This window comes from Alligator sinensis, unplaced genomic scaffold (assembly GCF_000455745.1).
Source record: "Alligator sinensis unplaced genomic scaffold, ASM45574v1 scaffold600_1, whole genome shotgun sequence".
NCBI classification, from domain to species: Eukaryota; Metazoa; Chordata; order Crocodylia; family Alligatoridae; genus Alligator; species Alligator sinensis.
Window position 1 is genome coordinate 2,048,366 of NW_005841859.1, and position 13,853 is coordinate 2,062,218.

Below are 13,853 nucleotides of genomic sequence, written 5' to 3' on the forward strand. Positions count from 1 at the left end.
GGGGCAAAGCAGCTTTTCAATAAAAGTTCGGGGGGGGGGGGGTTTAACCCCCCAGCCAGCAGGCACAAGCAGGGGGTCACACAGCCCCCAGCCCATTCACTAGAGGGGTAACAAGCTTTTTTTCATGGTCTGGGGCAAAAGGGAGGTAGATTACTGGAAAGCAAGGGGGCAGGGGAGCAAGAGGGGATAGAGAGCACTCTTACCTTCCCAGGCTTTCCGCTCTTCATTTGCTTGTGCTGCTGCCAGCTGAGATACAGGCAGTGGTCCCAGCTCTCCTAGGACTGTTCCTGGTGCCCTGTTCACTCTCCCACTCCCAGGGGCTGGTCTGTGCCTCCCAGGGCAAAGTCCCTGAGAGAGGACATGATTCAATTCCCTCCCCAGTACAGAATGGGCCCTGGGGTTGCTCCTGCCATGGCAAAGATTCCTGGAGGACAGGGCCCATATTGACACCCCCATAGTCAGTGCCTGGGGCTGGTGTTCTGCTCACCCTACTGCCACTCACCTCTTGCCACAAATGAGCCTGGGACTCCTGCTCAGGGCCCCTAGCAGGGAAGTGAAACTGTCACAAAAACTCAGTTTCCTTACCCTGCAGACTATGGTCTCAGTAAACAAGATATCTCTGAGCAGGAGAGTCCTGGCTACATCCCAGAGCAGCCCCATTGCCTGCATTGCTTTTCACCACTCTCAAACCCATGCAAGGCACTAGGTATGGAATGATCTATGTCCACATGTAACTCTGATCTGGTTCAAGGAGGACTGGCTCAAAACGGTACTCAATTTTCCTGGTGTGCTTTTGAAAAAAACATTCTTAAGTGGCATGCAAATTTAGACCCTTGGGGTTTAAACTGTATTTAGGATGTTCTAAGCATTGTATCTGTCCATACCCTTTTACACCACTACATAGGAACTCTGTGGCAGAGCCAGGGATAGAATCCAGGTTCCCAGGGTGATAGTAAACTGCTTTTACCACAGTCAGCCCCTTACCTCACCCACTACATATTTTCTAAATTCTAAAACAAACAGGGGCTCTACAAACAACAACTTAACTTACTAGTTAATTGAAATAGCACTGAATACACAAAAATGTATTATACTTCCAGTTTCTCACAAGTTTCCAGGAACAACAGGTTATTGTACATCTGAGCTGGTAAGGGGGCTTGGAAGAGTCATCTAATCCTGCCCCCTGCTCAAGGCAGGATCATCCCTCACTAAGCCATCTCAACCAAGTACCTTTCTAACTTGACCTTGAAAACTTCCAAGGATGGAGATTCCACAATTTCTCTGCGTAGTCTGCTACAATGCTAGACCACCCTCATGGTCAGAAAGTTTCTCTTAGTTTCCAACCTAAATTTCCCCTACTAAAGCTTGAGGCCACTGCTTCTAGTCCTGTCTCCTATAACCATCAAGGAAAGCTCATCTACCCCCTCTCTATAATTGCATTTCAGGTATTTGAAGACTGATATCAAATTCCTTCCAAGTCTTCTCTTCTCCAGACTAAATAACACTAGTTCTTTCAGCCTCGCCTCGTAAGTCTTACCTCCCAAGTCCCTAATCATTTTCGTTGCTCTGTGGTGGACTCTCTCCAATCTGTCCACATTCTTCTTAAAGAGTGGGGACCAAAACTGGGCACAGTGCTCCAGGTGAGGCCTCACCAGTGTTGAATAAAAGGGAAGAAACACTTCCCTTGATTAGCAAGACACTCCTATTAACAAAACTCAGTTATGTTGTTGGCTTTTTTTGCAACAAAAGCACATTGTTGGCTCATATTCAGCTTATGGTCTACTGCAGGGGTGGGCAAAAATGCGGCCTGGTGCCACATGTGGCCCGCCAGGCCATTCTATCCGGCCCGCAGGGCCCCTAAAATATTAAAAAAAAAAAAATTTATCTGCCCTGGGCTGCCTGTCATGTGGCCCTCGATGGCTTGCCAAAACTCAGTAAGCGGCCCTCTGCCCAAAATAATTGCCGGCCCCTGGTCTACTGTAACCCCTAAGTCCTTCTCTGCAATATTGCAGCATAGCCATTCATTTCTCAGTCTGTGTTTACACATGCATTTATTCCATCCCAAGTGCAGGACTTTGCATTATCTTTGTTGAATCTGATTGCAGACCATTTTCCAGTCTATTCAGGTCATTCTGCATCCTAGCCCTACTCTTTGGAGAATCAACAGTTCCACCCAACTTGGTGTTGTCGGCAAATTTGCTAAGCATGCGCTCAATCCCATCATCCAAATCATTAATGAGGATATTAAACAGCATGCAGGTTGGATCTTTGTAGAATACAGCTGGCAACCCTTTCAAACCTCTACTGGGATGTTCAAATAGCAATTTTAGAGGCTTAAATTCTCCAAAATAAACCAAGTTTGAGATGGTTTTCATACAGACACCGAAGATATTTCTTTGACTCAAGGGTAGCTAAATTTCAAATCATATTAGAGCTTCTCAACAAAACAATTGTAAGCTTTTTTTTCCCTTTTTAATCTGGGCACCATTTTTTACATAATTTTCAGGAAAATTCTGCCTGATTAAAATATCTGACAGAAAATTTCACTTGAGGTTGTTAAAGTTTGTCAAAATTATAAGCAAGTGAAAACAGGATCTTATAATAAAAAGTAGATGAATAACTATAGGCATTGCTGCAAGCTCTGCTTATTAAGCATTGTGTGGGTGAATTCCAATATGTCTTTACTATCTCTAGCCCATGGTTAGAGATAGTGTTGTGTTTATTAATAGTGTTATGTTTTTTAATAATGTTTATTAATAGTGTTGTTTATTACATTCCCTAGCAGGGGGGTGGCCAAACCACAGCACACATGCCATAAGTAGTATGGGCAGTTGCTGTGTGTGGCAGGACAGGCCAGGGTACCAAGTAAATGGAGGTGTTAGAATGAAGGCAAAGGAACCTCCCATCAGTGCACTGCTGCAAAAGGAGGTGTCAGACATCATTGCCAAAAGCCAAGTTAACTCTTCTGTGTCCCTGGAACCCGCACCAAATTCAGGGCTTCAGCTCTTCACTCACCATATAAAAATAAAGCAGCACCAGGGAAGGTTTAAGTTAGTTTTTGGTGGCACTCTCTCAGCAGTGTCCTGCCTTTGCTGTGTTCTCTGCAGCCAAAGACTCAACACCCCCCCTGCCCCCTGCTGCAGGGCCAAACTCTATCAGGTACACTGGGAGGGGGGGGGCATAAGAGAGGCACTGTGTGGAGTGGGGCACAGCTTACCTTGTGTGATCCCATCAGAAGACATTGGTCACCACTCTCTAGCACTGCAAGGGATTGGTAAAGTATTAATCTATTAATTTGTTCATTTCTTCTCATTTATTTCAGTGACCTTGGTAGCACTGGAGCCATCTCAGACAATGGAAAGTGCTCACAAAGGATGTGTTAAAAAAAAAGAGCAGGGATGAGTTAACCTGGCTTTGCTTCTGGTCATGACAAAAGGCACAAGATAACATGGAAATCTTGAAGGATGTCCTGGATTAAAAGAGAATTAAAAAATGGGCAGACCTTTCCAAATGGATATTACTATACTATCCATTATTATTATCTACTATTCTGTCCAAATACTACAGAACAAAATGACTGCTGCCTTAACACAACAGGATGAAAAACACAATTTCTAACTTTCTGTACTCCAGAACTCCAGGTTCCTCACAGGCATTCCTCAGATATTCCACTCCTTTGCATAATCAGCAAAAAGAGAACTGACATCCAAATCAATGACATTTTACCAACCTTTAAGATCATGGCCAATATCTTAAAAAGATGTCAGCCAATACTCAGAAGAGCTGAACAACCAGCAGTTCTGAACACCTTGCATCTATCAATTTAATAGAATATACAAGGTACTCAGCACTTTTACAAAATCAGGTACTTAATGAGAACTTAGAAATCTACTTTTAGGCACTCATTTTTGAAAACCAAGACCTGTGTACCTATAGTCCTTCTTATCAGTTTTCTAGCAGCCTTGTTTATTTTTAATAACGATATTTATGGAAAATCAAATCTTTGCATAATTTGAAAATCAGGCATGCTAATCTTCAAGAGCAACTCCTCATTAAAAATCTTGTTTATATTCCTTCACCCAAATCAATACAAGTAATTTTTAATTCATTAGGGAAGAATCATTGATTTAACAGGCTGTAGATCAGGCTCCAAATAAATGAAACACCAATATAAGCCCAGAACAATGACACTCCTCCATAAACTTCCTCAGTGTATCAATTAAGAGAATGAGACACTTAAATTAGATATATGAGAGGAATCTCAAGCTAATACAGCATATATAAAGAATATTTAATTCACTATTCTAAATTATCCGGTAGAGAATCTGGAATTTGACTAGTACATTGATGCGGGCAGTGACAATAATATGGCATTCTTAGGCAAGTTTATTAGTTTCTTTACAAAAGTCTCCTGGATAGCCTATATTCTTCTCATTCCACCGTTCACAGAAATTATCCTTTGTTTACATATATTATGGTTACCGCATTAATCACAGAAAATTGTGAGTTAGCATTCATTTTTATTTTGCTTGTAGTCTCCTAAAAGTAGGCTTCACTGCAGTTCTGCACCTGCTAAGTAGATAACCGAATAGGTGTTTTTCTAGATGTATATAATAAAAGGGATGCATAATTCACCAGTAGTGCCACTTTACCAGAGGCAGCAATGCTGGAAGCTGTAATGTATATAAAATTCAGGCATCTATGGTCATTTAGTTAGTATTAGTAACTCTTAAAATGAGTATGGCTCTCCATATACACAAATTAGTTAGTCCATGTAGTTATTGTGCGTACTTCAAGCCTAAAAGTTCTCCTTTTTAAGGAAAAAGTTTATTACATACTTTTCCCCATTTGTGAAATATGCATATTATTTTCAACAATTTGAAAGAACACCCAGTTCAAGTTCTGTACTCTCAACTGAGGCTGATCACAATATAATTGCCTAGCTGGAAGATGCAGTGTTGATGGTGTAACCCAAGGTTTACCTCCTAACATTGATTCCCAAGATTAGGCCTCATTTTGCCAAGTAATATGATATTATCCTATTGCTGTCCATATTTGTACAGACTTTCCCATGATTTAAAACAGGGAACCTTTCAACAGCAATTGATTCACAGTCAGTGCAAGGATACTGATGATTTTTGTTCCTCTGTATCTGTAGATAATACAGATCAGCCCACAACTTATCCCTGAAGTGCCTGTCAAAGTCACAGCCAAATAAGAAGACTGAAGGGACTTACTTTGCATGCATGCTCCGTCTACCACTGAAGAATACCCTAGACTGTCTATGCATTGTGTTGCTAGCAGTATTATTATCCAGAAATGCAATGGTTGTATCCTGAGTCTGGTATGTGACATATTGTAGGTACAAGAAGCTCTGAGGCCAAAGATCATGAGAAAAGTTCTTACTGTATACCAAACAAAACTTCTCACGAAGTCAGATTTTTAAATCTCAGTTTTCTGTTGGTTAGGATGTATGATTAAGGTAATCTGGAACCCAAGGGATTTCTTGTAGAGCTGAGAATTTAAGTGAGTGATTATTGACTTTGACAGAATGAAAGTGTAAACTAAAGAAAAATGAAGTTCTCCTTATGAAACTATGCTCTTCTCAACCAGTTACCTTTGGTACCAACTGCTAAATTTACTAAACCGAACCCAAAAGCCCACTACTGACAACAGTTATAAAGGGGAATAAGTGGACATCATAGTTAAGACAGAAAATAGGAGCTAGGGCCTGATAAAACAGTTAAAAATGAAGTGTTGTGTGTGTGTTGTAAGAGAGGGAAGATACAACCATAGAGCAGATTTTTTGCTTCTGGGCTGGAGCCCTAATAGACAGTGTTTCACCAAAGAGTTCCAAGCATGGCAAAAACAATTCACATTCATTGCACACATGACGATTTATAAAGAAAATAAACCTGAGCTTCCCTTCCCTAACCAACTTAATAAACACAACATAGATTTGCATGCGAATGTGTGAGTGAAATAGATATCATGATGTTTCATGTACCTACCTCTCTGACCAGGGATCAGGATTTTCCGTTTGCCATGGAAAAATACGGTAAAATCTAGATTTTCTCCTTTGAAGGAGAAAAACACAGGAAATGGCGGGTTTTCCTTTCAGGCTGGCAGAGTTCAGCCTGCAAGGGGCAAGGGGGTGAGGCAGAGGGTGCCATGTGCACGTACAGTACATGCTCACACATGCATATGACTGCCAGGCAGCCTGGAGAGCAGCTACCTGCAGATACGTCAAGGGTTGGGGGGCAGGAATTGAGGCACCCATAGTGAAGGAGTTGGGCAGGGTTGGGGGCACTGCCCAGCTAGGGTGGTAGGTGAGACTTGGAGCCCGGGGCTGGAAAGCATAGCTGCAGAGCCTAGGCAGGGAGCAGGACAGGGCCGGGGGTGGCTTGTCCACAGGGGTTAGCTCCCCACTGCTGTGCGCACTCCCAGGGGGAGGTATGGGGGGCACACTAGATTTGTGTGGGGAGCAAGAGGGGAGGCTGCCTACTGCATGCTTGGGGCTCTCCCTCCTGCTGTCCTCCCCACAGGGCCTCCATAGCCCAGCAGGTGGGACCTGGCACAGCAGGGCAAAGCTGGGGAGAGCAACTCAGAGCTGCTGCTGGGAGCTCCATGCCATCATGGCAAGGCACCCTCTTGCCCACCCAGCAGCACAGGGTTGTGCCCTCACTGCTGCCAGATGGGCAGGGGGCGCCTCCTCTATGAAAGTGCGGGAATTGCCGTGGCAGCAACTAACTTCCCCTCCTGGCCCTGCTCTGCCGTGGGTCCTGCCAACTGGGCCATGGGGGGGAAAGCAGCAGGGTGGGGAGTCTGAGCCCAGTGGGAAGCCTGCATCCACCCCCCCATTTCAGCTGTGCCACCTGTGGGAGATTGAGAGCTGGGCTCTGCATGGTGCTGCAGACCCAGGTCTCTAGCCACCTAGTCCTGGCAGCTGGAGGTCCTCTCTAGTAGGGCTGGAGCAGGGTCGTGGGTGGGGTTTGAGGGGCACCAGCAGGGATGGAAGAGCTGGGGGGGGAGGGGTGAGTGAGGGGCACAAGCAGGGCCCAGGGGGCTGTGGGTGGGGAGCGAGGGGCAATGGCATGGCCAGACCATCAGCATGTCAGGGCTGTTCAGCAATACAAAGCACCATGGGGGTGGACAGCCGTAGCTAGACCTGCATCTTGGTGAGTGAAGGGGTTAGGGGAAGCTCTGATTTTCCATGATAAAAAACCCAAAACCAAATGCTAACATTTGTAAATATTTAGAATTTATTACAGTGATTGAGACAGTGGCAGGCTTTCAAATTGTTTAAAATTGTAAAAAGATCAATAAAAAACATTGTGTTCAACTGATATCTATATGTATAGTGGTGTTTCATTTTAATCACAGAAAAACATGGATTTGGGGGGTTTTAATCAGAGAATTTGCGATTTTTAAACAGAGAAAACAGATCATGACATTTCTTATGATAGTTCTTCCACCTAAATGTATTCTGGGGGAAAGGCTGAAAGCAGCAAACAGGATTTATGAACTGAAAGGTTTTAAATATGAGAAAAAATGTATGTAAAATTTCCCTTATTTTAATGTTGCGTTAATAGTGACCCACAATTCTAAATTACTTTAACTGGCCTCAACAAGTACTCAGGCTGTTAAATATATTTGAAAGTACTTATTTCTATTACCTCAGAATTCTACTAGATAGTCAAGTTTGTAACTCCATCACAATACCAATGGAAGAACCCTTCCAGTTCTATATAGTTTACAGGAATTGTGAATCCTGGAAGGATTTCTGGGTACTGCTACTTTGTTTATGTAGAAATAGAGATCCACACTGGCTGAGATACCTTTGACACTTGTTACCTTCTGAGCAAACAATTCAGAGATCAGACCTGTTTGCAAGGTTAATCCAAATCCTGCATTACAGTACATACATGCTACAGCACACAGGAAAACTCTCAAGTGTGACATAAGCGACAAATGTCAAATTTATGCTCCCTATAAATGCTACATGTGCAATCAATAGAGCAGCTTATAGGTGAGACTGCTCAACACTTCAAAATTATAAGAACATTTTCAGTTACCTGCCATACTTAACTGTTTAAGTTGAAACTACTACCTTTCTCTCTACACCAAAACAGGGCAGCCGTTTCTGGGAATAAGGTAACGGGAAATATACTACATTGCTGAAAACATTCTGGAAACCTTTTCTTTGAATAGTTCCACAACATGAGAGTGCTACACATGGTTTTGCTATTACTTGATCCTTGGAAGAGGCATGCCTTTGTCTTGGGAATATCTCTTTTACTATCTGTGGAAAAATCTACCAAAATCTGTTTTTGTTGTTGTTTTAAGTGTGTACATGCTCAGTAGACTTTGATCTTTGTACAAACTGAGGTGAATAGACCATCTTTTCTAACAATGTTCATGCCACTCACACTTCTTTGTACTGACCAGACTCTTCATGAGTCATTCTGACAGAATACCTTACATGCTCCATCCCCGCACAGCTCCTCCATGTCACTGAACCGGGCAGGTGCCAGCCCACAGAGAGAGAGCAAAATCCCAGAGAAAAAGAGGGCTACAGAAGCTAAACTATACTTCCCTTGCAGTGACTTCTTCCAGTTGCTTCAGGTAATGATTAGGATACAAGAAGCTTGTCTCTTCTGGACTCTGTAAGACCAACCCTGTTAGCACCTTGAGAACATGTCTGGGAAAGCATCTAATTTGAATGCAAGATGGGCCAGGGAAATGGAAAAGAACATATTTTAATAAGGACTCAGACCCAAGCATGGAGGAGCAGAGGCTAGGACTGTGAATGTGAGAAGATCAGGATTTAAAAGATGGAAATGGGAGACCCAGGAGTAAGGGAGAGATTAGGAGTCATTGGACAAAGGGTTTGGGACTATGAACTAGGATGAGAAAAGAAGACAAATATGACAAGAGGGCATGTGAAAACAGAATTGGAACTGAGCAGTCAGCCTGAGAAAGAAGCAAGGGAAGAGAAAGACTACAGCAACAAGGTGTAGGGGCCCCAGGAGAAGGCTAGGGTGGGGAGCCACAGAGGAGAGATGAGATGAGAAAGGGAAGCAAGAAGCTGAGATTGGCTGGCCAAGGGGACTGGGGCAAAATAAGAGAGGAAAGAAGCTGGGAATTGAGAGATTGAGATTTCGCCAGCAAATCTGAAAAGCAAATACAACTGACTAGACAAGAAGGCTGGGACAGGAATGAAATGCCTGAGAAGCACAGATTAACAATAGAAAAGCAAGGCGAATGGGACTGAGGTGTCAAGGGCAGCGAAAAGATAATGGTGACAGGCTGGAGGGAACAAAGAAGGGTACAAGCTTAAGAGAAACAGCTAAGTGTTAGTGTCCTCAAAAGCCCATTCTCCTACAAACTCAAGAGAACAGGCCAATGAGTGTTTTACCATTCCTTTGCTGTTGGCAAACCTGTGTGAAACCATCCATTAATTAATTCAAGTGGAAAATGTAAATATAACAAATTTCTTTTCATTTTGCTTTTTTTAAATATTAGGAAATTACACATACAAACACCCATATATTAAAAAAACCTTAAACACTTAAGAATTAAGGAATGTACAATTAAGGCTGTCCATGACACGTTTCCTTGTGCATATAATTTTGATTGTTTTTAATTACACATTTTTCCAGATCAGCCTCATTTAACATACAGATGTACATGCTCTGGGGATGAATCAACACTATGTGCAATGAAAGTATCTGGTGTTTCTACTAGAACCCTGATTTTATTTAATGCACAAGTGGCAAGGGGAACATCATGAAAAACCTGGGTCAAGGGTCTAGGCCTACCTAGAACTGGTGGGTATTTGTGCAACAAAATGATGATACAAAAGGAAAAGGAAGTCACATGTCCAAGAGAAGGGATCTAGAAGGAGACACCGAGCAAAGAACCCCCAACAGGACCTAGTATTAATAAATACTGGTCCAAGGAACCAGGAGATCCTTCCCAGAGGAATTCTTCCTAAACATGAGGTACCAAGGAGCAAAAACAGGATCCAGTCAGAGGACATCCCGCACCCTTTTCTCAGTCTTGTAAATATTGTGGGTTTGGTACAGACTACTCTGAAGGTGTGCACTGAGTAAAAAGAGGATTGCATTGTCTCAAGGTTAAGGCAAGTGAATAGTTACCTGGAGAGCTGGATTCTACTTCTGCCGCAGAGTCCCTAATGTGCTACTAAGCAAGTGCCTTAAAGAACATTCCTTGGGTGGTTAGCAATTTCATTTTCCTTGTTTTCTAGATGTCCAAATCGAGGCCCTGGAGCAGGACCTGGGGAAGAGCTGAGCACCCACACTTCCCAAACTCAAGTCAATGGGAAAGGTATCAAACATTTTTCAGGTACTTGGAAAAAATCAAATCCTAATGATCTCAAATTAAGCATCCCAGATTAATAGAAACTTTTTCTTTTAACCTCTCTGTGCCTAAACAATCCATCTAGGGGAGTGGGGAGAAGGTAATAACACCTCCTCATGCTTCATGTGTGTCAAGCTAAAGCATCAATGTTTGTGAAGCATTCAGATACTAAAGTGATGAGAGCAGAAGACGACCTAATATGAAAATTAAAGTGTCTTCAGAGCAGGGTCTGAATAAGGTGCAGTAAATAGGGGATTAAGGCTACTCACTGAACAATGATAAAAAGGTTAAAGGTTTGCAACTACAGAAGGTGCACCAGTGTTTGTTTAGGATCATGTTGCCCAATTCTCTGATGGTGAAAGAAAAGAAAACAGAAGAGAATTCAGCTTATCTTAATTGTGCATTTCCCTATTTATTTAATTAGTTACATTAATAGATCACAGAGGTTGTTGCTGAAATAATCAGAATTTCATCAAGATTTTAAGAATTTTTTAAAGTGTTATGTCACATCACATACTGAGAGCTGTTGGGAGGCAGAAATGAGACAACCCAACAAAGCTCCTAAATTTCCAAAGAGCACCCCTAGCAGATCCCAAGAATTAGCCTTTCAAAATTGCCTCTACACGTTCCATATCACATACTGAGGATATTAAAAGACATACAGGACCCATGTGCCAAAAATAATTTTATGATTTGAATTCAGAACCATAAAGAACATAGCAACAACAGGTCCCACGGACTATGAAATCCAAAGGGAGGTAAATCTTCAACAGGAATCTTGAAATAAACATAGAAACTGAAAAGGAAAGGCTGGAGGGAAAAAGAAAGATGACTTAAGATCTCTTGAGGAGTCTCAGAGTTCTATAGCACTGAATGGAGAAAAACTAATTCTGTATAATTTGGCTGTTATGCAGGACCTGCCGGAGAAGAAGTCACAGTTAAGAAAATTTGTCAGCAGGAAACTGATTTGAAGTTCATCAGGCCATCAAACCAGCATACCTTAGCTCAGCAGGGTCATTCTAATCATCCTAAATTCAGAGAGTCACTTCTCAAAAGTGATTAATAAATTTTAAGGACAGAAGGCAAATTAGGATAATCTATCACCATCTGTACAAAACTCCACACAATTTAAACCACTATCATCAGCTTTTCTTATATCCAAATTAGTTATGAACTAGAATTTGATAAGAAATTTTGGGGAAAAATCCTACCTGGGTATGACAAACTATTTTTAAGATAAGGCAATGTAAAACCCACTTTAATCTTTTCAAAGCATACTGGTGCAATTCTCCTCCAAGTCCCGTACTGGTAACTTGTCTGAATCCTGTTTGGAGCTTACTTCTTGCATATATATACTAACAGTGTCCCAAAGGTGTTTGTTAAGTATGTAGGTGGTTTTCCATAATTAAAGCCCAGTGCTTCAGAGCTGAAATCAGTAAGAGCTTTGCCATTTATTTCAATGGCAACAGAACTACACTCTTTGCATTTTGTATGCGTTTCATTTACATTTTTACATTACAATAGGTAAAAAAGGAGATTACCAGGTCTCAAGTGTAGATACAAATGTTCTGCTTTTCTTTCTTCATCTTTATCACTAAAACCTTGCAGTTTGGAGCCTTTTTGTCACCTCATGGTTAACTCTTTCTCTACTGCCAGACTAACAAATCACTATGTTCTTATCTTAGGAAAGCTTCATATTGACTCTGTGAGCATAGGATAACTTTTTTTCCTGACAGTGTTAGATAACAATCTTGTCAAAACATTCAAGTTCCACTTTCTGTCCCAGACTTCCAATACACTGGTGCAAAACAGAAAAAAGGGTCTAGCGATTTCGGCCACGGAGAAATATGACTATATGGCAATTTTCTTCCAAGTTACCTAGGAAATCATTTGAAAAAAAAAACCCACCTATTTTTATGAAGGTTTCAAGAGATTTTAATATTTTCAACAGAGCCTATAAACAAACTGTAGAAAAAGTTACAGCTTACTGAACCTTCCTGAGACCTCTGCAACATAAGTGTCAAAAGGACTTGATCAATGTTCACTCATCTTCTACTGGCTGTAATTAACTGCGAAGATCCAGAAGAGAAGTGAAACCCCCCAAAAATCACTGCTTAAACTTCCCAAACCTCTTGAAACTAAGTAACAGATAAACTGCCCTATCAAGGCAGTGTTGGGGCTCTACAAGGGAGAAGAAAAAAAAAAGGGTGCTTACTTAGAAATTTGGCAGAAATCAATGGATTTTGCTATTAAAAAAATATCTTCTGCCTTTAAACCAGAAAGTTTGAGGAACATCTGAAGGAAAATACAACTCTAGGAGCTAACAATTATGAAGAAATTTGGAATAAATTCAAACTTTAAATGGAGAGATGAATAGATGACATTTCTTCATTAGAAGAGATCTGAGGAAAAAAGAGGAGCTATTATTTAGAGATAGCGAGACATAAAAGCTTAGCATCGACTCAAACATAAAAGGAATGGTCATAGACTGAAAGGAGGCACCTGGCTCTTACGGACATGGACTTGGGTTCAGAAAGTGCTGCCGACTTGTCTTTTGAAATACTCTAGGGCAGCGGTAGCGGTACTCAGACAACCTGCCAGGGGTATGTGTTAACAATTTGTTATAATTATTTTACATGACAAAAATTTGCTACTGGTACTTAAGATTGAACTGAAAACATTGCTGGTGGTACTTAAGGTTGTATTGTTTTAAACTGCTGGTGGGCAATCTGTCAGAGTTTGGGAACCGCTGCTCTAGGGGAGCGGATGAGTCTTCAGAACATCAAGTTTGGTATTCGATAATTGGATGTGTTAATAGATGCACTGAAAGCATCACAGATGTAAGTAGCACTGAGCCTGCACAGCAGCTAAGTAAATACAGAGAATTTACTTTTTCTTTAAAAACTACTTCTGACTGTATCACCAGATGCGCTAGTCAAAGCAAACTCCTTGGCTACCGTGAAAGGTGGTTACTGGTCTTTCAGGCATCCTTATCAGCTTCTTCAACATCTGAACCTCATCCAGGGGAGCCGGACGCATCTGTTACGATTTTGTAAGGACTGAAAAGCTCTCGTAGGTGTTTTATGAGAGAGCGTCTTTTTCTACATCTTTTTTGTTGTTTTTGTAGTAAGTTTGGGTTACAAACTAGCAGCCGATGCCCGTCACTCCGAAACACGGCACTAGGGCACGCGTTTTGTAGACCTGGGCAGACAACGTGCTCCGGTGGAAGGGATGAGCAGGGAACAGGCGCGAACTCCAAAGAGGCGGGGCGGGGTTGCAAACGCCCGAGCACCTCGCAGCCCTCCCCCCAACACGGTCCCAGCCTCCTGTGGCGACGCCCGCACTCACCGGCCCATTATCTCCGCTCTGGGGCGGCCCGCCCAGGACCCCTCATCTCCGCGCAGCTGCCAGCCCTGGGATAGGCCCCTCCCCCCACCAGCGCCGCGGCGGCCATTTTGTGGCCGTTCCCC

The 13,853-nt window shown here is 42.3% G+C and overlaps 1 long non-coding RNA gene across 2 annotated transcripts in view; it reads right to left on the bottom strand.

The window, feature by feature from the left end:
* LOC112551874 overlaps window positions 1-13,853 on the bottom strand; it is an 18,369-nt gene extending 4,516 nt beyond the window's left edge. Inside the window, exons 1-3 of one of the 2 annotated variants that reach the window (XR_003096210.1) lie at window positions 13,732-13,853; window positions 11,925-12,785; window positions 7,275-11,193 (exon numbers count right to left, since the gene is read on the bottom strand). This is a non-coding gene — a long non-coding RNA (uncharacterized LOC112551874). Of the gene's footprint in view, window positions 1-7,274; window positions 11,194-11,924; window positions 12,786-13,731 lie in introns of those variants that run through there. The other variant, XR_003096209.1, reaches the window with a different exon arrangement.